A 25,509-nucleotide genomic window follows, 5' to 3' on the forward strand; every position below is an offset into this window, starting at 1 on the left:
GTTTAAGTTAAGTTGGTTTTTGTCAAGGAATCTGAATCAAGAATTCTCTCAAGGGTTTAGTCAGCTCCGTACCTGGGTAATAGAAAGCAGGAGATCTGGTATCTCTCTCTCAGGACTCGATATCCCAGCAACCCGCAAGGGCGGCTGGAAACACCGGAGCTGGATTTTCTCGGCTAGAGAAAAACAAAAGCGTCTTTCTCAGTGCGTCAAAAGGGAGGGGCGGCGTCCATGGGCTCTCGCATCAGCTGGGCTCTCGGGCAAGTAGATAGCCACTCTGCTCCAAACCACCGTGTGTTTGCTTAAGGCAACTGTTGGTATATTTATACCTGAAAGGTGCCGGGTTTGACGTACGGTTGGACATAAGACGTCAATAAAAGATGTCACTAAGAACTGCCCGTTCTTTCAGTGCTCGCAGGAGTTCTAGGACAAATCAAAACAAAAGCATGGGGAATTCCCAGGTTGCTGGAGGTTTGGTTTGTTTAAAGAATGCGTTGTACTTTCTAGGAGTCTGGGGGAGTAGCCTTGCCGTATTTGGACTGCATGGGCTATTACTAAATATGGATATGATTCTTATGCCTTTATAAGGATATTATTTATTATAATGAAAACAACTTGGACTGGCCCACTGTGTAGAAGTTGTGGAATATTAGTTGATATTCCAAGTCACTTGTAGCATGAGCTTGTGAGCTGGGCACAATAAAGTTTGTTTATAAACCCCTCATACACCAACCTGGTTGATGTCATGCTTCATCATCGGGGTCCAACCAGGCAGCCGAATGCCGCCTGGTTGTGCTACAACGCCTGACTACAGCGGAGCGGGTGTGGTGCAGTAGTGTGATGAGGATGAAGGTGAGTAATAAAATGCACCTCTGGTGATCCTTGCCCAATGTTTTATTCGTGGCGGCCCAGGGTGTGAGATAAAAGTATGTGATGCAACTACAAGTAGAAAAATTATGACTACTTAGTTGGCTAAGTGTTGGCGGTCTACATGTTTCAGTCCCAAGAAAAAGTGTGCAGGACTTTCGTCAGGACCAGGTAGTGAGTGGCAAAAAGTAGTGCCACGTGTGATTATTATCCAACACACGTGCTAAGGTGTGTGGAAAAAGAGTAAAAACGCAGTTGTTCAACTTACATATACTGCAGGAAAGCGAGAAAAATCTTCGCTAGGGGTTCTAGTCCAGAGGATCGGGGCGCGGGGAGAGGTACTCCCGTGTATTATTTGATAGTGAGGAGTCCTCTGCGGCAAACCTAGTCTGGTGCCCGCGGCGTCCCGGCTGGTCATTACTACATATCCGGGGATGGGACTTGCCCCTCAAAACCCTCGCTCTCTCCAGTGATTATCTTATTATTTATTATAAGCATATAAGGGCATAAATCGGGAATATCGAATTAGGGTCCTAGATAGAAACACAACACTGCCCACCATTTTATTTTGGCAGCAGCCGCTGCTGCTTGTAAGTCCCTCGTTAATGGTATTATATGTGACCAAGGCCTGTAAATTCAATGCTAATAGTGAGCCTGAAGTACTCATTGTACCACCCACTAAAGTAGCCTTTTAAAACATGTCAGGCCTGCCACTGCAGCCTGTAGTGCAGTTTTTAACTGCTAGTTCGTCCTGGCAAATAAAACTTTTGCCAGGGCCAAACCTGCCTTTTTAATACATATAAGTTATAAGCTCTAAGGCTCATAGGACATGATGCATAGTATTTAAAAGCTAGGATATTTGTACTTACGTTTGCAAATGTCCTGGCAGTGAAAACACCTAAAGTCATTTTTCACTGTCGGAAGGCCTATCTCTCCCTTTGACCAGCACATGGTTACCTTATTACATTTAATTGGTACTAACTTTGTATAGGGAGCAGATAGAGATATGTTGTTTAGACTCAAATTAATTTTAATTTAAAATCCTCTTTAATGGTAAAGTCAGATTTTAAGTCACAATCCTGAAAATGCTACTCTTAGAAAGTTGGGATTTTCTTGTCCTACTTTTTCCTTCCGCCATTGTCCTGGGTCACATGACTGTGAATGACTCTACTGGTGGGATTTGTGTATTCCTTCCAGACAGTAAGACAAAGTGGATTAGGTGTGGACACGATGGGCCCTCCTGTCAGGATGCTTGGGACTGAGCTGTAATCAGCCCCATGTACATTTCAAAGGGTTTTGCCCTCAGCACACAAAAAGGCACCTGACAATAGTTATCTGTCACCCCAGACGTCTTGGAGCCTAAATACATGAAGGGATGAACTTTCCAGAACCAGATGTGGGCTAGCATAGGGAGTCCCTCACTTCAAAAAACTGGCAGCACATATAAATATTGGACTGCCAGAGCCACTATTCGGTATACTGCATGACCTGTGGACAATACAGAAGAAGGACCGCCTTGCGCTCCAGAGGAGTGCCCTGTTGTTTGGGGCCTGCCTAGCTCAGCAGAGGGCTACCCTGCTGCAACATCAGGACTGCCATGCTGCCTGTGGACTGCCTTGATCCCCTAAGGGCTGCTTGAGGGCTGCCTTGCTGTCTGAGAAGGAAGACTGGACCTGCTCCTTTCATCGCAGACTACAAGAGTGACTCCAAGGGTCATCGGGCTGACCTCCTGTCCGAGTTACAGGGACACAACAAGCTCCAGAAGCCTCCATTCAACTGCTTAGCTGACCTGCTGCACTGGACCTGCCTGGACCTGCCTGAGTCCTGCTGGCCTCTGCTGGAGTGTGTTCCTGATCCCTAAGAGGTGCCTTCTCAGGTCCTGGACCCTTGGCTGGCATCAGCTCCACCTGTGAAGGACAATGAAATCTGGGTGTTTTGGGCTGTTTGCGAGCGGGACAGGCTGAGACTCTGCCTCCAAGACTCTACCGCACGTAAAGACCATCGATGCAAAACTACAGTGAAACCGACTTTTTGCGCGACAACCAGTGACAACTGGCAATGCGAAATCTGCACTTCACGCTTCAGTAACAACAGCCCTCAGATACTGGGAGTGAGAAGCTCCAGCAAAGACGGTCTGCAACTGCAGTGATGACTGTCTGCGATGCGAGGCCTGCTCTTTGCACTACAGCGATGACCATCCACAATGCTCTCCATGCTCCTAGCTGTCTCCTCCACTGCAACCCTAACTCTTCACTCCTGTCTTTGAGAAAGTAACTTTTTTAGTGGGACTAAACTGGTGCTTCTATCTGGCTTGTGCTCCATCACGGACAACCTGAACCCGTGATCTAGTATGACGAGATGACCACGAGTGGCGCTTTGTATTTTTAGGCACTATATTTAACTAAGATATTAAAATGTAATATCTCCGGTTCCACTGATTGGATGTTTCTCATTCTTCTATCATGTTATCCATTAATACGTACTCTATTTTTCTAAATTGATTTGGGATTTTTCTTGTGTTGTGCTATCACTTTAGCACTGTTAGTGTGCTGCATAAATACTTTACACTTTTCTTCTAAGTTAAGCTTGACTGCTTTGTGCCAAACTACCAGAGGGCTAAGCACAGGTAAATGTAGTGGCTTTTGGATTCACCCTGACTAGGACTGTGGTTCCACCCCCCACATCAAATAACCCAATATCTGACAGTCTCTGTTAGAAATAGAGTCTCTAGTTGGTAGAGGTATGCACCCTGTCCAACTAGGGACCCACAATCCTAGTCAGGGTGAGTGAAGTAGACACTAAGTTTACCTAAGTTCACCCTCTGGTAGCTTGGCTCAGAGCAGTTAGTCTTAACTAAAGAGGCAATGTGTAAAGTATTTGTGCACACACAGTATCACAGTGAAAATACCTCAAAAGTACACCACACCAGTTTAGAAGAATAGCCTATATTTATCTGAGTCATACAACCAAAATGACAAAAGTCCAACATACACAATTCAAGTTATGAATTTTTAGAGATAAAATGCAGTTATAGCAATTAGAAACACAAAAGCCCTGGTTGGGGCTGTCTTGGCGTGCTTGACGAAATTGAACACACAATATCAAGACGACCTTGATAGAGCGTTGGCTGGCCATGGAGTTGTACACACCCCCAGTACTGTACCTTGGAAACATTGAGCAACAAAGACGTTGCACAGCGCCAGGAGGTGAGGCGTTGCTTGAGGCAGTTGCAGTATTATTCCTTACTGCTATGCAGGTGGTTGGCGAGTCAGCGCTCAGGGACGGTGTGTTGCACAAAGAAGATGAGGTGTCACAGAAGAAAGTGAGGCATCGGTTCCTGGGGCCGGTGCAGAGTCGCTGAGCAGCTGATGCCCGGGGACGATATGAGGTGCAGTGGAGTTGATGCTGCAGTTGCGGCAAGGCGTCGGATCCACTGGTGGTGCGATGTCGAAGTATTGAGGGTCAAGCCGCGAGGCGTCAATTTCACCGCTTCACTGTCACACCAAGGGGCCACCAGTGCGGCATCAGGCACCACAGACTTTGGTGATGCGGTACTTGGGACTCCCTCTGTGGCAGTTCTTCGGAGGTGCTGTGGTGGCGTTAGGCTTGCGCTGTAAGTCACAGTCGTTGCGTTCAGCGGGGACCATGGCCTCAATTCTGGCAGCACCGCGTTGTCGAAGTGTGGAGCCGCTTCTGAAGAGGTTCTCGAAATCGATGTGTTGATCTTTTTATCACTGCAACTCACTTCCAAGGGTCCAGGAACTAGATTTGGCACTAATTGGCAAGGCAGGGGTCTCAACAGGGGAGCCCAGGTGCTGCAGGTGAAGTCTTTGATGGCCCCTAGACTTCCAACAGGAGGCAAGCTCAACTCAAGCTTTTAGAGAACCTTAGAAAGCAGAATGCAGAAAGCAAAATTCAGTCCTCTTACTCTCAGGACAGAAGCAGCAGGCCAACACATCAAAACAAACAGCAAAGTTTCAGTCCCTAATGGCACCCCAACAGGTCTTCTTCCTGGCAGAATCTCCTCAGTCCACAAGTGTTCTGAGTATATGGAATATATGAGACACCAAACTCCAATTTTCCATCTGCTCCCATTTAGAAGATGCACTTGTAAAGTGTTACAAGGCAGCTCCAATGCTAAACTATGGGAGAGTTAGGCCTTGCTGTAGTGAAAACCTAATTCAGCAGTGTTTCACTACCGACACATGTAAAACTTGAAAACACTTGTTCTACCTTTTAAAGACACTGCATCCTGCCCTTGGGGGCCTAGGGCCTACCATAGGGGTGTCTTACATGTAGTAAAAGGGTAGGTTTAGGACCTGGCAAGTGGATGAACTTGTCAGGTCGACACAGCAGTTTAAAACTGTACACACAGGCCCTGCAGTGGCAGCCTTGAGACAGGTGTGAAGGGCTACCTATGTGGGTGGTACAATCAGTGCTGTAGGTCCCCTAGTAGCATTTGATTTACAGGCCCTGGGCACATGTAGTTCACTCTACTAGGGACTAATTAGTAAATCAAATATGCCAATCATGAAGAAACCAAATGCCATTACATTTTAGATATAGACCACATGCACTTGAGCAATGGTCAACAGTGGTAAAGTGCCCAGAGTCCTAAAACCAGCAAAAACAAAGTTCAGCGCACAATCAAAAACACATTTATTTTTTGCACTCCTTAGGTAACTATAGAAAAGTTAGAAACATTTTGCATGTTTCTACACATTCTGAGCTATTGTACCTTTACCATCACTGCATCAATTCAGGAAGGAGCTCAAGACCTAGTTCTTCAACTGAACCACAGTGCCCTCAAACATTTAGGAATTTAAATGGTATATTTAGCCCCTCCAAAGTACAACATTTTCCCTACTGTTGCTACGATTGGTGTGAAAATTGTAATTCTAGCCCTTATGAAGGCCAACACTTTTCCTAATGTTGCTTAGATTGGAGTGGGAGTAGCAAAACTAACCCCTGCAAAGTTTCCATACTGTTGCTTGGATTTGAGAACGAAAAGTAAATCTAACCATTCATTGGAAGAGCGTTTTTGTGGTTTACTGATACTTTGACATCATTTGAAGAATCTTCACACAACTTTCCAAAACAAAGGTTCATCCACCTCAGCTCCTGCCTGGAAAGTTTCAGGATGATCTGTCTAGCTGGAGCTGAGAAAAAGGGGGTCCCAAAACACAGAATGTCGTGAGAGTCCCTCGAAACTGATTTAAAAAAATAGAGCATTCGATTGGCTCAGGGGGCTTTTTTCCTTGGGCAAATTTGCTCCCAAAGGAGACACGCTTCGACAGGAGCGGGCACTCTGATTCGCTGTCTGCAACATGAAGAAAAACGTTAATGGGAGCCATTACAGGACTTGGGGATTTAGCCCCCTGTCCTCAGGTTTTTTTTTTTTTTTTAAATACAAGGGGCATAGTAGGGATGTGCTCTCTCTCTAGGCCTTGTGGGGAATTTCCCCCTTGGGCCAAAATATGAAAAAAAAGCAGCAATCCTGTGGTAATCCAGCGGCATGCCTACCTTTCCTTTAAAAAAAATACGTTTTAATAATTATTAAATTAGTCCCCAGGGTGTGTCAGGACCCAGGTGTCTTGTTATTTATATTTTATGGGAGAGGGGGCACCTGCGATAGTTTTTTCCCCCGGAGATCCCATCCCTGGGAATATTTTTGAAATAAAGAGGAGGGGCATGAGGCCCCCCTCCCTATGCCTTCATTGGACACCGGGATCCCATCCCCCGAGCCCAATCTGTTTAAAGGAGAAAGGAGTGTGTTGCCCCCTCCCGAGCCTCTTCAGGGTCCCGGGACCCCGTCCCTTCGGGCCAAAATACAATTAGGAGGAGAAGGGGGCTGCACGTCCACCTCCCTCTGCCTATATCAGCCCATGGAGACCCCCATCTCCGTGGGCGTAATACTCTACAGTGCCCGAGGTAGCCCACCCCCGGAACACTGTAGTTCTGTGCCTAGGAGAGTGCAGGCATAACTCTCCCGGGCAGTAAACTCCATGTTTCTCCCACCTGATGGGAGCAGTTTAAAAATGCTGCTCCCACCCGGGCGGGATCAAAGAAAAGGTGCTGGCTCCCACCAGAACCTGGTATGGAGCTGGCTAAGGAGCAGGATGAGGTCGGTGACCCCCAACATAATGTTTTTGGGTGCCTTGGGTGAGCACCGGGGCACCCACTATTGGCACAAGTGGTGTTGGGGTCCCCGGGGCACTTAAAACTCAAGGATGGTGTGCCTCTCTCCAGCTATTTTAAAAAAATTCCCTGGAGGATGGGGTCCCTATGCCCCTAGTGGCTTGGGGAGGGCGGCTGCGAGCCCTCCTCTCCATATTAATAGAACACAGTTCCCAGGTATGGGGACCCTGGGCCCTAGAAAGGCTCAGGGAGGGGGGGATGCACGCCCTATCACCTTATAAAAATAATGTATTTTTCTCCCGAGTGGGCACCGGAATACCCACAGTAACTTTTATTTTTTAAGTGAATAATAAATGCAAGACAGGAGCCCCTCATTTATTATACACTGCTCCGTTGAAGGAGCGTCCCATAATACCCAGCAAAGGCGTTACATTGTTTCATTTTGTTGTGCTTGGTGGTGCCCTTAGAATAGGGAGAGGCGCCACCAAGCCTTTTTTATGTTGGGGGAATCAGACTCCAGCAGCCTACCCATCAGTAAGTCTCCTGCATCACTGAATCTATGACCTCAGGAGAACTTATCATTGTTTTTGAAAGCACTCCTAGCTGGAGCAATATGCTCTTCACCTGGTTCGCAAAGCCCTTTTGTGATTGTTTTAAGGATTGCATTTTTGTGGGCTGAAAAATGTTAAAAGAAAGATTCAGAGAGAAGTTATTTATTTTATTATTTTACATATGTTTATAACTATTTATTTTGCTAATTTTCTCCAACAAAATGTAATAATAAAAACGATGTAAAAAGAAACAGACTTTATTAAACGTTTACATAATAATCAATTTTAAAAAACATTCCATTGTGTGAAATATTGAAATATACAGTGGATTAAAAATATTGGCGATTTTTGCAAAGATGATAGATCTACTTTTTATCTTTTGGTATGCTATCCCATAATAAAGCTGTTAGTCTCCCTTTTTATAATTAGGTGCTGCTGAAGGCAGTGCGTTTTGTTGGGATGGCTGTTCACAGAGCTGGCCTTCCGCCTAACCCCACGCCACTCACAGGCGATGGGCTGCCTGTGCGGGATTGACCACAGGGCCACCCTGGTGTGCACGACCTGGTCGGCGGTGGGTAGCCCGCAGGGGGTTGGTCACAGTGCCTGGCCACGTGCACAGCAGGGGGGTGGATTTACATATGAACAAGTGTAAAAAACAAACGTTAAAGTGATGTTACAGTTAGGTAAAAATTGTAGTGACAGGGTAACATGTTAAGCTAAAATAAACATGGAAATTCACCAGTTATACTTATCTCACGTACCAATAACTTGCGCCCTTACCATGCACAGCAAGTTACCCCACATATTACATCACTTATGGCATGCTCTATAGCATAATTTATAGCATCACTGCAGCATATAAGTAGAAAATGAATAAATAAAAGAAGCAGTAAGATGGGGTTACAGATGGCCATGATCTTGGAATTAAGGGATGGCTTCTTTGGAAGGGTGGTCATCAAGTCCCTATTCTATTTCTTAGTCATCCAGCCAAAAGGCAGAAATTACAAAGGTCAATCAAGTAGGGAATAATACCAGCACTGTCTTTTTGTTTAGTTAGTTGGTTGACTGAACAAAAAGCCAACGGAGAAGATTCACCATTTGAGATGTATTGACACAGAACAGGATTCTCTATGGAGAGGGAAGGAGGATTCACTTCACAGTTCCTTGCATTTGCATCACTGTGTGAATAATGCCACAGTTAGAGAAATAATTGAATGGCAAGCAATTGTATCAAAAACATGCTTCCTTCCACATTATCCCTGTGTCCTGCTGGCCACCTTTGCAATGTTGCTCACTACAAGTAGCTTTCTAAACATCAGAATGAAACATTTCCTCTTTGCTGCATTTCTGTTATTTTTGTTAGTGCTACTAATGTCCGCCTGTTGATAATATGATATGGTGATCTTGCACACTCAGTTAGCCATTATCACAATTCAAATATTAATAGTCTAGGTCTTAAGACTTTCACATTCACACTCTGAAGGATTAGTGTGATTATGTTTATCATACAAAGACCTGATTTGTATGTAATATACAAATGTCATCGGTAATTGTCTTACCACATTTTTCATTAGCTCCTGTGGTACTCTCGCTGGAGTATGTGGATTGCACTGGCTCATGTGGGAGTCCTCCGGGATCGCACCAACCCCAAATATTGTTTTTTAATTAGGCCCCTCTGGGATCCCCAAGGTCCAGGGAGTCAGGGTAGCCCTGACCTGTCCCCTTATATATATTTTTCAACTTTCTTTCTTCGAACAGGGATTGAGTCCCTATGTCCTTTAGGGTGGCAGCAACTTTTCTCTTCAAGTTGTGGCCAACCAGTCAGAGTATAAGCTTTTGCATGACTCATGGGAGCCTCTTGCACCTGCAGGAGTGAGGTGGCTGATGGAAAAAAGCCCCCTTGGTCAATAAAATCACTCTATTATTCAAAATTGTGTGCTTGTGGGACTACCATGTATCAGAGCTTTCTGAAATATATACATTTTGAACCTTAATTTATCAAAAACTACTGAACGGATTTACACCAAATGTCAAAAATAAACAAGCTTTCTGAGTAGAGATTTAGCTTTCTGCCAAATATGGTGTCATTCTGGGCAGCTGTTTTTGCTGTAGTGTTGTTTAAAAATCCCTATTGAAATTACGTTTTGGAATGTCCTTTTTCTCAGCCCCCGCTTGACGGATCCCCCAAAACTTTCTATGAAGGAGCTGATGTAGACAAACATTTTTTGGGAACGTTTCTTGAAGGTTCGTCAAACGGTGCTAAAGTTATTAGCAAAGTAAAAAAAATAATTTCCGATGTAATTAGGTCCTAACCGTCACTCTGTTTGTAATATATCTATCAAATTGTTACTATTTTAAAATTAGGGAATGTTAAGTGACAGAGAAGATGAGGGTGCTGAGTAAACAGATGGTGAAATTATGCATCAAATCAATAAACACCCACTCCTCCACTAACATTTTTAACCTTCTGTTTTTATACCTACATTAACATCCTAATGCTCATTTATTTCAGACTGCTCTTCAGTAAAAGCTTTAAATTCAACAGCTCCTATTCAAAAACGTAGTGTTCTGGAGTGTCTCACTTTTTGTCTTGAATACAAAATGTTAGCACTTATTTATTAGAACTGTGTGGTGACGCTGCAGATTGCTACTAGGGATTTGACTGACATATTGCTGCTGGTGTTGGAAGTATATGTTTCACACTGAATGTCAGAATGTTTTACCGAAACAGATGAGGAAGACATTTGGGAAATCTTAGAAAACGTGTCCTCATTTTAGCTTTCCAGATTACTCACCATAATTTCTATGACTATCAGAGCTCCCTAATTTTGCTCTTTTCTAAAGAAAAAGCCTTAAGTTTTACAGCTTTGATTCAATGAAGATACCTTCAGGTGTGTCACACTTTTGTCAGAAATTCACAAGGTTAGAACTCTAGTTCTTCATTAGACCGCTGTGGGAAACTGAAGTATACCATGGGAAGTCAATTTACAGATAACTGCGGGTATTAAAAGTACATATTGTAGTCTAAATGTCAGACTGTTTTACTGACACGGATGAAAAAGATATCTGATAACTCATAGAAAATGAGTCCTCATTTAAGTTTTCTATAGCACTAACTATAATTTCTATGACAAAAGTCCCTCATTTTGTTCCAAACATCTGCTGCAATGTTGTTTTCGATAGTAACATCACCCTCAATGTTAACAGTGACTGCTATGTTCCAAAATGTAGCTCTCTTAGCTTGGGTTCTATCCTGGACTTAATCAAAGTGATTAATGCAAGTTTAGCAGCTCTCCCAAGGCTATTGAATCACCAGATGGTATTTCTACTGCCTCCCACATATTTTGCTTCCACATAGAAGAGATTTTTTAGGTCTTTGAATTGTTGGTTATAAACCTCCCCAATACTCACTGTGGATTCCTCATAAGGCGGCCTATGTTACTTAAATCTCCTAACTCCTCTCACCAGCTAATAGATAGGCTTAAATGTTTCCTGTGGCCGTGCTAACATGCTCCATTTAATTCTGCACCTGTTCGTAGCTTTTTATTGCCTGCCATTAAAAGGTTCTTATCTGGTGGCTGTTGCCCTACTGACCGGAAGATCCATTTTGATTTCAAGGATATTGTGGTCACTTTCATGCCTTGTTATAATCACCATGGTCGTAACAAACGGCCAAAGTCTGACATCGACTAGTGTACAATCTATTATACTGGTGCTATGAATCCAATTAAAAGTCTCCCATCCCTGTCTGATGGGGTTCTCCTGTTGCATGCAGGCACAGACTGATTTAAAGTCAGGGCATTTATTTGTAGGGCCAGCGGAGACCATTTCTTTATGGGGTGTATTGTCAAGTCCGGAATGGACCAGAATTTCTCCTCCTCCTGAGTGACGCCATTAATGTTAACATTCCAAGGCGAATGGACAATTAAAATTACCACCTACTATTTTATAGGTTCCCTCCAGCAGTGCTGCCAGATGAGCAGCGAGCAATTCACCTGTGGGTGATTCCTGTCTATTGGCCATGGGTCTTGAGTAGATATTATAAACATAAACATTTTGCCAGGATGGAAATAGGAGGTTTACACACAGGATGTCATCCAATATTAACTCCACCTTCTCCACTGAGCACCAAAGGTGAGTTCTGACCGACATCACCAAACCCCCACCCTGCAGCTAACCAGTGCCTCTTAACTATAGGCAGCAAAGCCTGCTCACTGCACTTTCGTGGTTAGCCAGGTTTCTTGAAAAAGGCAGACGTCAAACTGGTCAATGAAAAGACCCCAATCCATGCAATCGAGTTTGGAGCCTATATCAGCGTTCCACGAAAGGACCCTAAATGGAAGATGGGCTTGAGCAACACTTAGCATCTGCATAGCCTCTTCTCGAGATGTTGTCTCTCTTAATATCAATCTATCTAGGTACGAATAAGGGGCCCCAGCTTTGGACCATCCACTGCTGCTTGAATTACTGGGTCTGTTAGTACCAAGGTCATCAAAAGATAGCGATAAGCCAACTATATTAGGCAAACCACTATCTACTGGGCCTGAGTTGTTGCGCATAGCGACCGCATTGGGATGAGATGGGCAATCTGTATGAGTTTATATAATGGGACCAGCAAGGGGTTTAGTATGGGTCACACAGTGTGGAGAGGGTTTTGTCCTATCTTTATCAGTCTGGGTGATAAAATTTACAATGCTCCCACCCCCCTTTTAGAGGGGCCCAACCTTGTGGCCACCTTCAATTACCTCCATAGGAGAGATGGTATGCTGCGAGCCCGCAAGTCAATGAAGATGCTCCAGAACATTAAAATAATTGGTGACAGGGATACTATACATCTCATTGCGTTATTGAGGGCCATTAGGGGTTGCCACTGGGTTGGAGAGTAAGGGGTAGTCTTGGTTTATAAAAATAAGCCTGGGGTAAAAGAGCGTTTTTTTCGACTCCCCATCCTGTTTATGACATCAAAAAGCAACTTTTGAACCATGTTGCGGTCTTTAAAATTTGTGATAACACAGTCCCTTGGACTGTCCAAGTGGTCTTGCGCAATCCACCCACCCTGCATGTCAAAAGAACATTATGTGCCAATGAAACTGAAAAGTTCTTATTTCTCACCAGCCAATTCAAACACTTGTTAGCTAGGTCTTCATACGTTTGTCTCTTGCCCTCACACAGCTCTGGGACTCCTGACAAGATTGCTACATAGGGGGAAGACGTTGGGGGTAGGTACATGTCGGGGAGTTTGTGTCTTTGTACTTTACCATCAGCTCCAAGCCGTCCATTGCTACTTTCCTGCTGGCAGGGTCGTTTCCCTTGTTGGCCCCCTTCCATGCATTGTCCAACTGATGATGTTTTGTCTCTGGGTATTGATGGAAATACAGTGGGAGAGGAACCTCTATTACCACAACTCGTCACAATATGCATAGAGGACATAGTAGGATTGATTAACACAGTCGCTCCTCCTTCTGTGTATGGTGTGGTTGTGGCTGTGGTTTTGGAATATCTTTAAGCACAATTGCTGCAAAGTGCACCAAAATTGATGCAAGTTCCGTACACAGAATACTCTTGACACTATCAACCAAGTCCTCCACCAGATCAGCCGTCCGGCTTGGTTGTAAGTTCAGACCTTTTCAGCAATTAAAAATGGGAGCCGGACAGACACAGGGGTATTAGGTCAAGATTCAGCTTGAGAACCTGTCATGCATTGCTTGTTCCTCACTGTCCTCCTCTGTCTTTTAACTGATTGTTGGAGTTACTCATGGCATACCTCAGAAAGAGGAACACCGTTATGTGTGCTGGACAACTGATAGGAAGCCCTGCTTACCACACTAGTCTAGGCTTCAGGAGAACCAATAGCAACAATTGGCTCAACTAAACCGGTAGATGATTGTGTAGGCGCCCCAGAGCCCAGAGATAGTCTTCTCTCTGCCAGCTCAATTTCGGTTGATACAACCTCTATCGCCCTCTGCAGCACCTGATCTATAGATGTGGGTTTAAGGGGATTGGTAACTGCCAACGGGCCTCCAACACACTTATGTTAGCCCATGAGTCTCTCACAACTGGGGCGGATCTAGAATGTAATATAAAAAATGCCTTGTTTGGATGCAGAAGGAGTTTAGGCAAGGCTAGTTAGGACAATTTAGGCCATGATCCAATAGGATGTTGCTAGTTTACTAAATTGAAACAAGGAAAAACACACTCACCCAAGTCTGAGAGAAGCCATTAGGAGGATGGCCCTTCGGACGGGTGCAACCGGGCCTTCCCTTGGCCCGGGATTTTCTGATTGCTGCCCGGGAGTTTCTGTGTGTGTCCCGCACCACGAGCATGCAGTGTACTTAAGCAGTGCTGAGTTAATGTCTTGATTTGTCTGAGGAGCGGGTCTTAATGAGGGTTCTACAACGAATAGTTCCCAGTGCCTGCCGGCTGCAGTGGCTCTTGCCGATGGGGCTTCTCCAGATGTCACCAGTTGGAGGAAGAGTGCAGCCCCCACACGGTGGCCCTGAAAAGTAGCTGGTCAAGCGATCCCCAGTGGCACAAGCACCACATACATATATAAGTAACCCGATGAATCTAGAAAATAGAATAAACTCTTAATTTAAAAAAAGACTTAATATATACATATATTAAAAAAACTAAAAACAATGAATCAATTTACATAATTACTTAAACATTATTAGCAATTAATAAATAATTGTTATTCAATTAATAATTAATTAAAATCTCACCCGATTCCCTTACAAACCTACCAGTGCACAGCTAAACTATACCTAAAATATAACTATTCCATAACTTACATATTTAAAATGAATTAATTAATTAAGCTAACAATTAATAATGAATTGCTAATTAATTATTACTTAATTATATTCCCCTTCTAGACCCCTACAAACCCAGCTCAAATAAATAAGTATAGCACAAGTTACAGAATTGATGATCAAGTAAATAATTAATTGTTAATTATTACTTAATTAACTTACCACCCTATACACTACAAACCCAACATCCCACAGCTAAAATGTAACTCAAATAAATAAGTATAGAACAATTTACATAATTGATACACAATTAAATAATTGATTCACAATTCATAATTAATTGTTAAATAATTATTACTTAATTTTCTTCAAACCCTATAACCCTACAAACCCAGCAGTCAACACCTAAAAAATAAAAAAATATAATTATTACCAATTTACATAATTAATAATCAATGAAATTATTATTCCTTACATAAGAATTATTTTTTAATTAATTATTACTTCATTACCTTCCTAACTTATACCCCTATTAACCTAGCAACCTCCCTTAAGACATAACTAAAATTAATCAATATGATATATTTTACATAATTAAAAACAATCACATAATTCATAAAAGATTATTAATTAATTAATCATTTGTTTTTCCTTCATTAACGTCCCACCCTATCCCCCAACAAATCCAACAACCAGCTAAGACACTAAAAATGACTATAAACAATTAAATAAAACATTTTGAATCACTTAAAAATATAAACTAAATTTAAAATTAATAACACACAAATAATAGTAACACATACAATTAATATTTGAACTAAAAAATACATTAAAATTATTAAAAAACAATATTTTACAACTAGATCATTGAAAACAATAATAAAAATAATGATACTCTCACGTTCAGCGGACGTCGCGTGCACTACCTCGGTAGTGCTGCGCACGTCCGCTGAACGTTCCGGCCCTGCCCGCGCAATAGAACGTTCCGCACCAGCACGGAACGTTCGGCGCAGCGGAGGGGTTAAAAACGGTATTACCTAAAAAAATGATATTTGTGACAACAATAATTTTGCATCAGCATATTTTTGTGTCACAATATTTACTTTTATGATATATGTGTCTCCTGATATTTACACCTCGATATTTTGTCCAAATACCATTGGAAATGCATAGCAGACTTTCTTCTTACATGGCTTAGGACCATAGTGTAGTATGAACTTATAGAAAATGTGTTCTCATTTTAGCTTCCGGAGCACCTACTATAACCTTTATGAGAAAATCTCAAAAATTATTTGTTATATCCCAGCAGAAGATCAGCATTTTTCACAGGGTAAAAACAACCTAGACCACACCACAATTTCTAAAGTTAGTATGGGACCACTAACACAATGAGTTGTATTGTAAAGTGACCAGACTCTATTATCACCCTTTATATGTGGTTCTTTTTGTGACTCTCAAAAGCAGACTTTTACTACAATGCATTTAAATGGGGACCAAGTCCTGGAGTCTTGTAATAGCTGCAACAAAATGTTGTCCTGGTTGTGGCAAGCCTATCAAGGAGGGTGCCTTTTGGGACCCCCCCCCCCCATGCCTTTGGGGTCCGGTTGCACTCTGCCCTTTATTACATACTTTTAATTATGTTTCAAAATGCAGAGTCCATGTCCCTGAGTCCTATAATGGCTGCCGCAACATATTGTCCAGGTTGTGGCCAGCCAGTCAGGATTGACTAGTCTCTTTTTAAGTGGTCAATCAGACCATATCAGGACACCAGCAGTCCCTTTTATGTATATTTTAACCACTTCAGGCATGTGATGACCACCCCTACCACCTCTTTAAACACAAATTTCTCAAAAAAGGCTGAACAGATTTACACAAATAATGAAAAGCACACTTTCTGAGTAAAGTGTAATTTCTAACTTAATTTGGCATAATTACATTTAGTTGTTTTTTTTTGCAAATGCAACACATGCAACGGTAGTTTCTTATGGGAAATAACATAGGAAACGAAAGTTTTTGGACCACTCCTTGTTCTTTGCTCCTGCTTGATAGATCATGGTGAAGCTTTCTGGGAAGAAACTTAGGTGGATGAACATCTTCTTTGGAAAGTTTTGTGAAGATTTGTCAAGCGGCACTAAAGTTATTAGCGAAACAAAAAACGCTCTTTCAATGAAAACGGTGACCTAATTCCACAAACGCAATTTAAGATTAGGTATGGTTCTATGAATAAAAAACAGAAAAAGGCCTGACATTCTCCTATGATAGTATGCAACACATTACACATATCAGACTCATGCTGCCCACCATGCTCAATTCGCCACTTGGCCAAAGGCACAGAAAATATGACTGTCTACCAAGAGCAAAACATTGATGCGGGCGTGGGTTATGGTGTGTTTTGTGCGTTGCATACCATGGTTAATTTGTCAGAAATTGAGTGCTGTTGCCCAAAGCTCAGCTCAGAAGCTCAGCCCCACCGGCACTATTAATGTCAGAGCGCCAAATACCAAGGCTGCGTATTCTTTATTCCACCTCAGGCCTCTTAAATACCCTACCAGACACTTGCTGCACTTTTATTTCACTTGTGCATTTTCTTGCATTCTCTCTTGGTGATGGTTTTTATGTCTTTCTCTTCCTTCGTCTTTTCGTTTTGCGTTTTTCCCTCTCTTACCCTCAGTAAATGGATGAGGAGGGAAAATAAGTTCCGGTCTCCAAAAACCACTGGCTCAAATTAAGTACTGGTTGCATACCATAACTGGTAATTTCAGAGCCTATTATTATTTATCTTCGCTTAACCACAACTAATCTGTAACTGTGGATTTTTCACTGAAAATAAATATGTTTATATATCACTCTATATCATGAGAGGTGAGCTTCTGTTAGATGCTGATCTTTGGTCGGTCCCAGATTGAACCTTAGAAGTGTAGGACGAAATAGTTGCTAATTACTTAGCCAACATTGTGATATCAGACAGACCCAACATCAGAAGTGCACCTCTTTTTATGAGCAATGAAGTGTATTACAATGAGGTGAGTTTCTTGTTTAGTTGACCGTCAGGCTGTGGTCCGATTTGCAGCTGTCAAGTGTACGGTGCGCCCTACTATTAATCAGAACCTAGTAAAAAACATAATTTAATTCTTTTATTTCTTCGTTTTTTGTTGAGAACAGTTTTAGGTTCTTTATAGTGGGCCAGGAACTAAGGTTCGTTTCCTGTCCGCTGTCTTTGCTTTCCGAATTGCCTTTTTTTTGCAAAGAGAGCTTTTGCTAATGGGTTTTCGACCACATTTTGCATTATTCAGGTTCTCTTTATTTGTTATGTGATTTACTGTCCTGTTTGTTTGTGCCTTCCTATTTTTATTGCATTGGAATTTCTACGTTTAAAAAAATATAAAATTGGAATCCGAACAATAAACTAAATTGGATCACAACTTCTCTAGGCATTTACAGGGAAAGTGATTTTAATAGAATGGCAGGGTTTATTGTATTTTAATTATAGTGTCTGCCGGATGCCGAAATCCACTTGTTATTACAATGACTGCTTAGGGCTAACATAATTCTGTCAAAGTCAGAAACCATCTTGAAGAAATATGAAAAAAATCAGAAATTGTATTCTACTGTATTAAAATGTATACAGAAAAACACAATTGTGCATGGGTGCATCGTAATTCCAATCATTCAATGCTCGTTCTATTATAAACATCAAATAATGCTGGTGCATATGGCAGTCAAACTGTTCTCTAAATGGCATTTTCGGTGTGATTCAGATGCTTGCTGCTTAGCTGCGTTTTAGGTAATCTTTAGTATGGGGGTAGTGTTGAAGCAGCTAAACAGGATTCCACCAAGCAAAAGAATGCAAGAGCTCTGTATTATTGGGGCCGGAAGGAAAACCAAAAGTAGCCCTGGTAAAAATGTTCAAACCCGTCTCTCTCTCTCTCTCTCTCTCTCTCTCTCTCTCTCTCTCTCTCTCTCTCTCTCTCTCTCTCTCTCTCTCTCTCTCTCTCTCTCTCTCTCTCTCTGTCTCTCTTCTCTCTCGTTCTGTCTTTCTCTCTCTATCTAGCTATCTCCCTCCCTCTCTCTCTGTCTCGCTGTCTCTCCGCTGTCTTGCTCTGTCTTTCTCTCTCTCTCTAGCTCTTTATCTCTCTCTTTCGCTCTCTCTCTCTTACTCTGTCTGTCTCTCTCTCTCTCTCTAGCTCGCGCTCTCTCTCTCTCGCTTTCCCTCTCTCTCTGTCTCTCTCTCTCTCTCTTTCGCTCTGTCTCTTGCTCTGTCTCTCTCTCTCTCTCTCTATTTCTCTGTCTTTCTCTCTCTCGATCTGTCTGTCTCTCTGTCTCGCTCCTTCTCTTGCCCTGCCTCGTTCTCTCTCTCTCTCGCTATCCCTCTGTCTCGCTGTTTTTTCTCACTCTGCCTCTTTCTCTCTCTCTTTCGCTCTGTCTCTCTCTCACTGTCCCTGTAGTTTCTGCTGCCATATACCCCAGGGACCTGGAGACAGATGCAGCTGCTGTTGACCTTCATAAAAGGGTCTCCAAAGGCTCAAACCCCTCCTTTTCCCAAATGCCAGATGTTATAAATGGCCAGTCCAGCCTTTAGAATTATGTGGCTAAAGCTCACTGCGTCCAAAGGATTCTAAACAAATCATATTTCTGCAATTGATAGGACACACTTCACTTGTATTGTGCAATAAATGATAGCCTAGAATATATAAGGGACAAAAATATAAGTATTTTATTAACGTCTGAATTTTGAAAAAAGAGCAAACATTAATTATAGCTAAAAGAAGGGGAACGAGATGCCAACACACATAAACAACTCCAGAACAGTAGTTAACATTAAAAGCATACAGTGCATGCAAATATGTGTGATGAAAAGTCTACTATCTAAACATAAGTATCCTGCACCATTGAGACACAGTAATCCAGTAGGAAAGAGACAGTCTTTTGAGTGACAGCAACCCTACCTGTGAGTGTGATCTCTGAGAATAGCTGCACTTCCTTTGTTGGGTCATTTAGACTTGGTCAGTATTGATTTGATTTTCTGACCCTTTTAACTAGATTGTTCACGTATGAACATTCATCTTTTCAGTGTGAAGTATTCCTTTCTACGTATCAGTTACAGCTTGGCTGTATTTGGCACCTGTAGCGTGTTGAGTCAGGGGCAGTAGGTTCTGCTTTTGTGGCGTTGTACAAGGGAAGTTTCCGTAATACAGAGTAACCCTTTCATGATACTCCTGTAAGGTATGAATGATCAAGAAGCAGCTCCGAGATGGACCATAAATGTAGGGACTGAGTTGTGTATATTGCATTCTCTAAGATATAGCATATCTATTTGTAATTTGTCGTTTTTCTGTGATTTCTAGGCTGAGAATAGGAAGTGACATGGTATGGCCTTAGGTCGTCTGCTATAGATCTATTTGGAGTGTGGCACTTCATTATAGTTGCTAGATTGCGCCTTGGATTGATGTGATTTGGCCTTATGCCAATGACACATCAACGTCGAGGATGCATCACGTTCTCAAGCGCTTGCGTCTAGACGTTTCTGTGTGCATGCTAACTTCTTGGATACTTTTGTTGACATCTTCATTTCTAGCGGAGACGGGGTGATTCCGCTCACTCCCAGGCAACGTTCTCTGACGCTTGTTGAGGTAGCATATAGTAAGCATTTTGTAAATTTCTCGTAGACCTCATTGTGAATGACTGTTGTGAACCAGTTGTAAATGTGGGGTTTATTTATGATTTACAGATTCTATGTAACGCCCTAAAATTGGCATCGTTAATTGCCAGGCTCTCACATGTAACAAGACACAAGTATTGTTTGTGTGATCAGTGGTGGGTGTAGTGTCCTGCCCGGACACAGTCTAGTTGTCTGCAAGTGTAACCCTACACTGAACACTCACCCACCACAGACGTCACTGGGTCAGGTGACTCTGTTAATAAAAGGACCCGAGCGCACATGCTCGTGGCCAGAGTTCCACTCCCCAACTGGTGTCCTGTGTCATCCTTTACTTAACCATGTGGGCCTAGGGCCCCATCACCACAGTGGGCAGGGCCGGCTTTAGCGCTGGTGGCGCCCTGTGCGACAATGTCTGTTGGAGACCCCCAATGGCCACCTCTGCCACAGATTCCCTCAGTAGCACTCTTTAACAGTACCTCTCAAGTCCTCATAACCACTGTTTCTCAAATTCATTTAGTTTTATAGCACCACACATGCCAGTGTAAGGTGTCAGAGCAGTTTACATCTCACACACATTGCACAGAGACAATCATAGGCGTGTAAATCAGTGTATAGGAAATATTACATCAGACAGGACTACAAGGTGTAGTGTAGGAGTGACATGTATGCGAAAAATTCCTAGGCAGTCAACAACTTTCAAAAATAAACAAGCATAGTGAAGCCAGCTCCTCCCCTTGAGAGATTCTCTGTATCTCAGATCGATCCAAACGCGATCCCTTGTATCTATTGAGATACATGATATTGAACATAGGCTTCTTCTGTTTTAAAATACATATCGTGCTTTGAATGCCTTTTTTTCGTTTCCCCGTTCCATTTCCAGCACGGGCATACAAACTCAGTGTGGACGGAGTCTTTCATCTATGTCCGTCACCTTTCCTGCCTAAGCTTTCTCTTGCTGCAAGCTCCACCTACCTATTAGCCTCCAGGTGAGGCATGATATTTAAACAAACTGCCATCCGAGCGTCGGTTGATCATTACCCGACACCCGGACAGCCGCACTACCGATTCGCGGAGTGCGCATACATCGGGCACATCCTGCCATCCCCAGGTGAGAACTGCTCCCCCCTGTCGCCACTGCTAAACGAGAGAGTCGTCTATAGCCTCGTACTGCTGATGTTTTATTAGATAAGATGCATCCACACCTAATGGTGCACTCTTGGTGCGCCGATTTGATACTTTATTTGTATTTTGTAGGTTTATCATCCCACAACGGTTCCTGGCATTTTTATAAGTTCTTCCTCCCTGTGTATCCCTTTCAATTGGATCTCACCCCACACCGGGAAAGGCGCACTAATTGCGTTACTGAGTGGGCAGCCATTGGACATATCCTGCCTTTGCGAGGTGAGAATTGCCCGTCTTTTCGTCATCTCTACTCTTGAGACTTCCCTTATAGGTTTGCACGAGTCTAGACGATGTTAGCCAGCAGACCCTAGCAGTGAAGGGTGCAAATATTGACAGTTTAATCATTATCTCTTGTAGGTTCGACACCCCGTCGCCGATTCCGACCCTTTTAACTGTTTTCACTTCATTGGAACAGCGCAAATCCATTGCAGAGGTAGTGATTACTAATATTGTCCATAAACATAGTCCTCATAAATATGGCTTTAACAGAGAGACTTACACATCGTGTACGCTTGCACCTAGGCGCCCATGGTCTCCCTTTGTTTCTTTACTCCTTTTTAATTTAATTTTTAATTTTTAGCGCAATGTGTCTTCGATCCGTTTGTTAACAGTTAACATCTGTTTAGTTTTTGCGTTACTTGAAGTGTTGCATTACCAGACGCACTGAATCTGTACCTATTTACAATTGACTTTTGCCTATTGGTGTCACTGAGATAGACATTCAGTAATGTATCTATACCTGATTTCAGGTCCTTTTTTCGCATTGGGCAGCACGTCGTGACTATTGCCTTCGGTTGCACCCTATAAGAAATATCCAGGCACTTAGGCATCAGTCTGCAGGTATATGGAATTACCTTGTAAACCTCCCTTTTATATTTCATTTCATCTTTTTGTGTGTCTTACCAATCGCGACACGTCCATAGGATAGGGATTAAAATGGACTTCTTTCACCTTTTTCAGATTCGTTGGTCCATCTGGATATCTATATGAACCTCTACCTGAAAGCATATCCCATTTAAGATTGTAATCTTTGTATACTTATATTAGGTATTTACATGCAACGTAAGTTATTGTTTTTCAGTCCATGTATTCCCTACAGATGCAGATCCCTGTTATTCAATAGATCGATCTTTGGCCACCATAACTATGTGATTAAAATCCAATAAAGGCTTTTGGCCGCTTATATGCCATCGCTTGGGCTCAATTCATTCAATGTTCTCCTATCTTCGGGAACACTGGGATTATAACAAATTTCTCCCCCCTTCCCCCCCCCCCAATTATTTCGCACCCTACTTAGATCCAACTGATCCAACTGGTCCGCATAGAACTTTACGGTTGAGCATTGACCGAACAAATCCCTGGTCTGCATGAAGTAAGTTGTTGATTGTATTAGTATTATAGTTATGTGCTTAGAACCCACCGAATATGTGTCAGGCAACTATGTGTCCTGTAATTATTGATTGCTTAATTAATAATACATGTGTTGTACTCTCGCACTATTAGTCGATATGTATCAATCAGTGAATAGAAAAATAAACAAAGTCCTCATGAGATCACCTTGCTCCAAGGCACTGTATTAGCTGGTATGATGGAATGGTCTTTTTTAAAGTTAATCGAATTATGCATTAGTTTTTTGTTATTGACACATGTAAGAATGTAAAATGTACCGTGTCTCATGCTATGTTTTTGTATTATTACTTTTAGAATGCCTTGTGGCTCCTGAAGAAGGCGTTAAGTCGCCGAAACGCGCGTCGAGTACTGTATTTGTCCTTCAGCTGGACACCGTCAGAATTGGTGTTCCTTTTATAAATTGAATTTGTAATTGTTTTTAATGTAATTCCTTGGTTGTGAATTTTTAGCAGTGTGTTAATTAGACATTTTATTATTGAATTGTGTTTGTGCTATTGTTTATACTATACACACATGTGTGTTTTTTATTAAAAATTGATGAATTCAGATCACCTCCTCAGCTTTTGCAACTGTCCTTGACTTGGGTTCTCTTACTTGTTTATTTTTGAAAGTTGTTGACTGCCTAGGAATTTTTCGCATACAGGTTGTTTACCCTGCCCTAGGAGTCTAATAGAGCATTATCCAGGGGGTCCTTGTTAATCACAACGTGTAGGAGTGACATGTCATCGATACTGGTAGGCAATATAGTTTAAGAGTCATTATTGTGGAAAAGCACAAATTCAGAATTTAAAATGTAACACCATTGTTAGGGGTTCCCCTTAATAACATGAATTGTTTTCCACCCAAATGAACCCTTTTGGCAAGATTAGGATAATGAAAGACTGGGTAAAAAACACATATAGCACTAACATATACCTTGCAGTTTACACACAGCTGTTTGATGACAGTTAATAGCTCAATGTTATATATTACGATTTTGACTTACAAACGACAAGTAACAGAAGGAGCTCAGTAACCCACTGACCTATTTACATTACATGCACTTTGTTATCTGCATATTACACGTTCTTAGTAGCAGGCATTTTAACCCTCTGCGCTACCTTTGGATGAAGTAAAACTTCCACTAGACAATCCTTCTGTCTCTTTCAAGAAGCATGATAAATCACTGGAGTTATCTTGACGTTTTAATTGATGCCTACAAAAATTCCTAGACTGTCTCACTTGGTACTTTGAGTTATCGGTTAGTAAGCGGGGAGAGGTGTGGCGCCGCGGCCAGGGCGACTGACGTCGGAATCTGGGGACCACAGTTCGATCCCCGGCTCCGGCGGCAGGTTAGCCCAGCACCATGTGACTCTGGGCAATAGCTCGCTTAATCTTCCCGACGGCCCCCAGCGCCTAGAGACCCTTACGGGTGATTGTGCGCTTTACAAATGTGGACTTTACTTTACTTTAGTACTACTTGCGAACAAAGGCTTGTAATGATTGTGTCATGAACTTCCCAGTTGGTGGTGGCCCACCCGGTTAAATCTCCTCAGTGCTAAGCGGTAATGCATGTTGCATTTGGAGAAAAAGAGAATGAATAGAGGTGTATCTCAATCTTCTATATGACGACTTCGGGCCTAATTACGAGTTTGGCTGTCCATGGGACCGCCAAACTCGCGGGGGCGTGCGGTGATGGGCGGGGACAGTGGTCCGGCCACAGTATTATGACTAAGGCGGTCGGACCGTGAGTGGACCGCCACAGCCGCCAGGGATCTGTGATCCCTAGCACAGTGGTCTTGAAGCCACAATATGCTTGGGGGTGCCAGTGCAGCACCACCAAGCATATTACAAGCTTCCTCACTGTGACCCTAACCACAGTGTTGAGATCGCATTGGAAAGGGTGGCGGTGATTAAACAAAGGGGGCACTACAGGGCCCGCTGGTGCCATGGAATGCATAAGTGGGGCATATGTTGTCCCCCCTGTAAGCATACACCCCTCTTTTCTGCACGGTATGGACTTCCCAGTACACTTAAGCAAGAATAATATGGAAGAGTATCGCTCAATGTCCCTAGACAAAAAGACAGGAAATACGGACAAAAGAAAAATTGTAATAAAAATTAAAACCTTGTCTTTTGATGAATTGAAGGACAGACAGGCTGAGAAGGACCTAAAGCTGCAGTTAGCCAGACTGGCTGCTGTGGAGATAAGTGCTGTGGCAGAAACAGCTGTGCCAGAGAAGAGGAGGGCTGAGATTGAGAGGGCCTTAGCCAAGGAACAATTGGCCATGGAGGCAGAACAAAAGAAGGCTGAGAGAGCCTAGGAAGTGAGGAAAAGTTTTGTTAGCTCATGAACTCTGTCTCAGGGAGCTGAACTTGAAGGCCATCAGCTGTCGCAGCCCTGTAGAAATGGTGTCAGCGAAAATACTGTTTCCACTAGTAAAGACAAGATCTACATAACCAGGGACATGGTGCCTGTCTTGGTTGTGGGGGATGACATAGACAGGTGGTTTGAGGCTAATGAGGTAGCTCTAAAGTTGCATAGGATCCCTGAGGAGGATTGGAAGTTAGCCTCTGGAGGCATATGCCTATGGAGGGGAGGGACACCGTACTGGCCCTAGAGAAGGGGGTACAGGATGAGGTATCCCCTCATGAAGGAGACATATGTCAAGAAATATGGTTTCTATAGCGCAGAGATGGGGTGGAATAGAAGGACCGACCTTAGCGGCATGGAGAGGAGACATGGATGCAGCCATGATAGCGGAAAGGGCAGTGTTCAGCAGCAGAGGCTGCCCTAAAAAATGGAAGAAAATTTGGGGGGCGTGGAACACTTACAGAGGTGATATCTGTGAACCACCATCAGATCATGAGGATAATAGTTCAGACTCAAGACTAGCTATGAAAAGTCTGATCTCAGTTTTTGGAAAAATGTGTATTTGTGACTGTATAATACTTGCAAAGGTTTCTGATGGTA

At 42.8% G+C, this 25,509-nt stretch overlaps 1 long non-coding RNA gene across 1 annotated transcript in view; it reads left to right on the forward strand.

Moving 5' to 3' along the window:
* LOC144755050 (uncharacterized) overlaps positions 1–23,076 on the forward strand; it is a 636,540-nt gene extending 613,464 nt beyond the window's left edge. Inside the window, exon 3 of the long non-coding RNA XR_013594835.1 lies at positions 22,851–23,076. This is a non-coding gene — a long non-coding RNA (uncharacterized LOC144755050). The remainder of the gene's footprint in view (positions 1–22,850) is intronic.
* The last annotated feature ends 2,433 nt before the right edge of the window (positions 23,077–25,509 follow it).

This window comes from Lissotriton helveticus, chromosome 5_1 (genome assembly GCF_964261635.1).
Source record: "Lissotriton helveticus chromosome 5_1, aLisHel1.1, whole genome shotgun sequence".
NCBI classification, from domain to species: domain Eukaryota; kingdom Metazoa; phylum Chordata; class Amphibia; order Caudata; family Salamandridae; genus Lissotriton; species Lissotriton helveticus.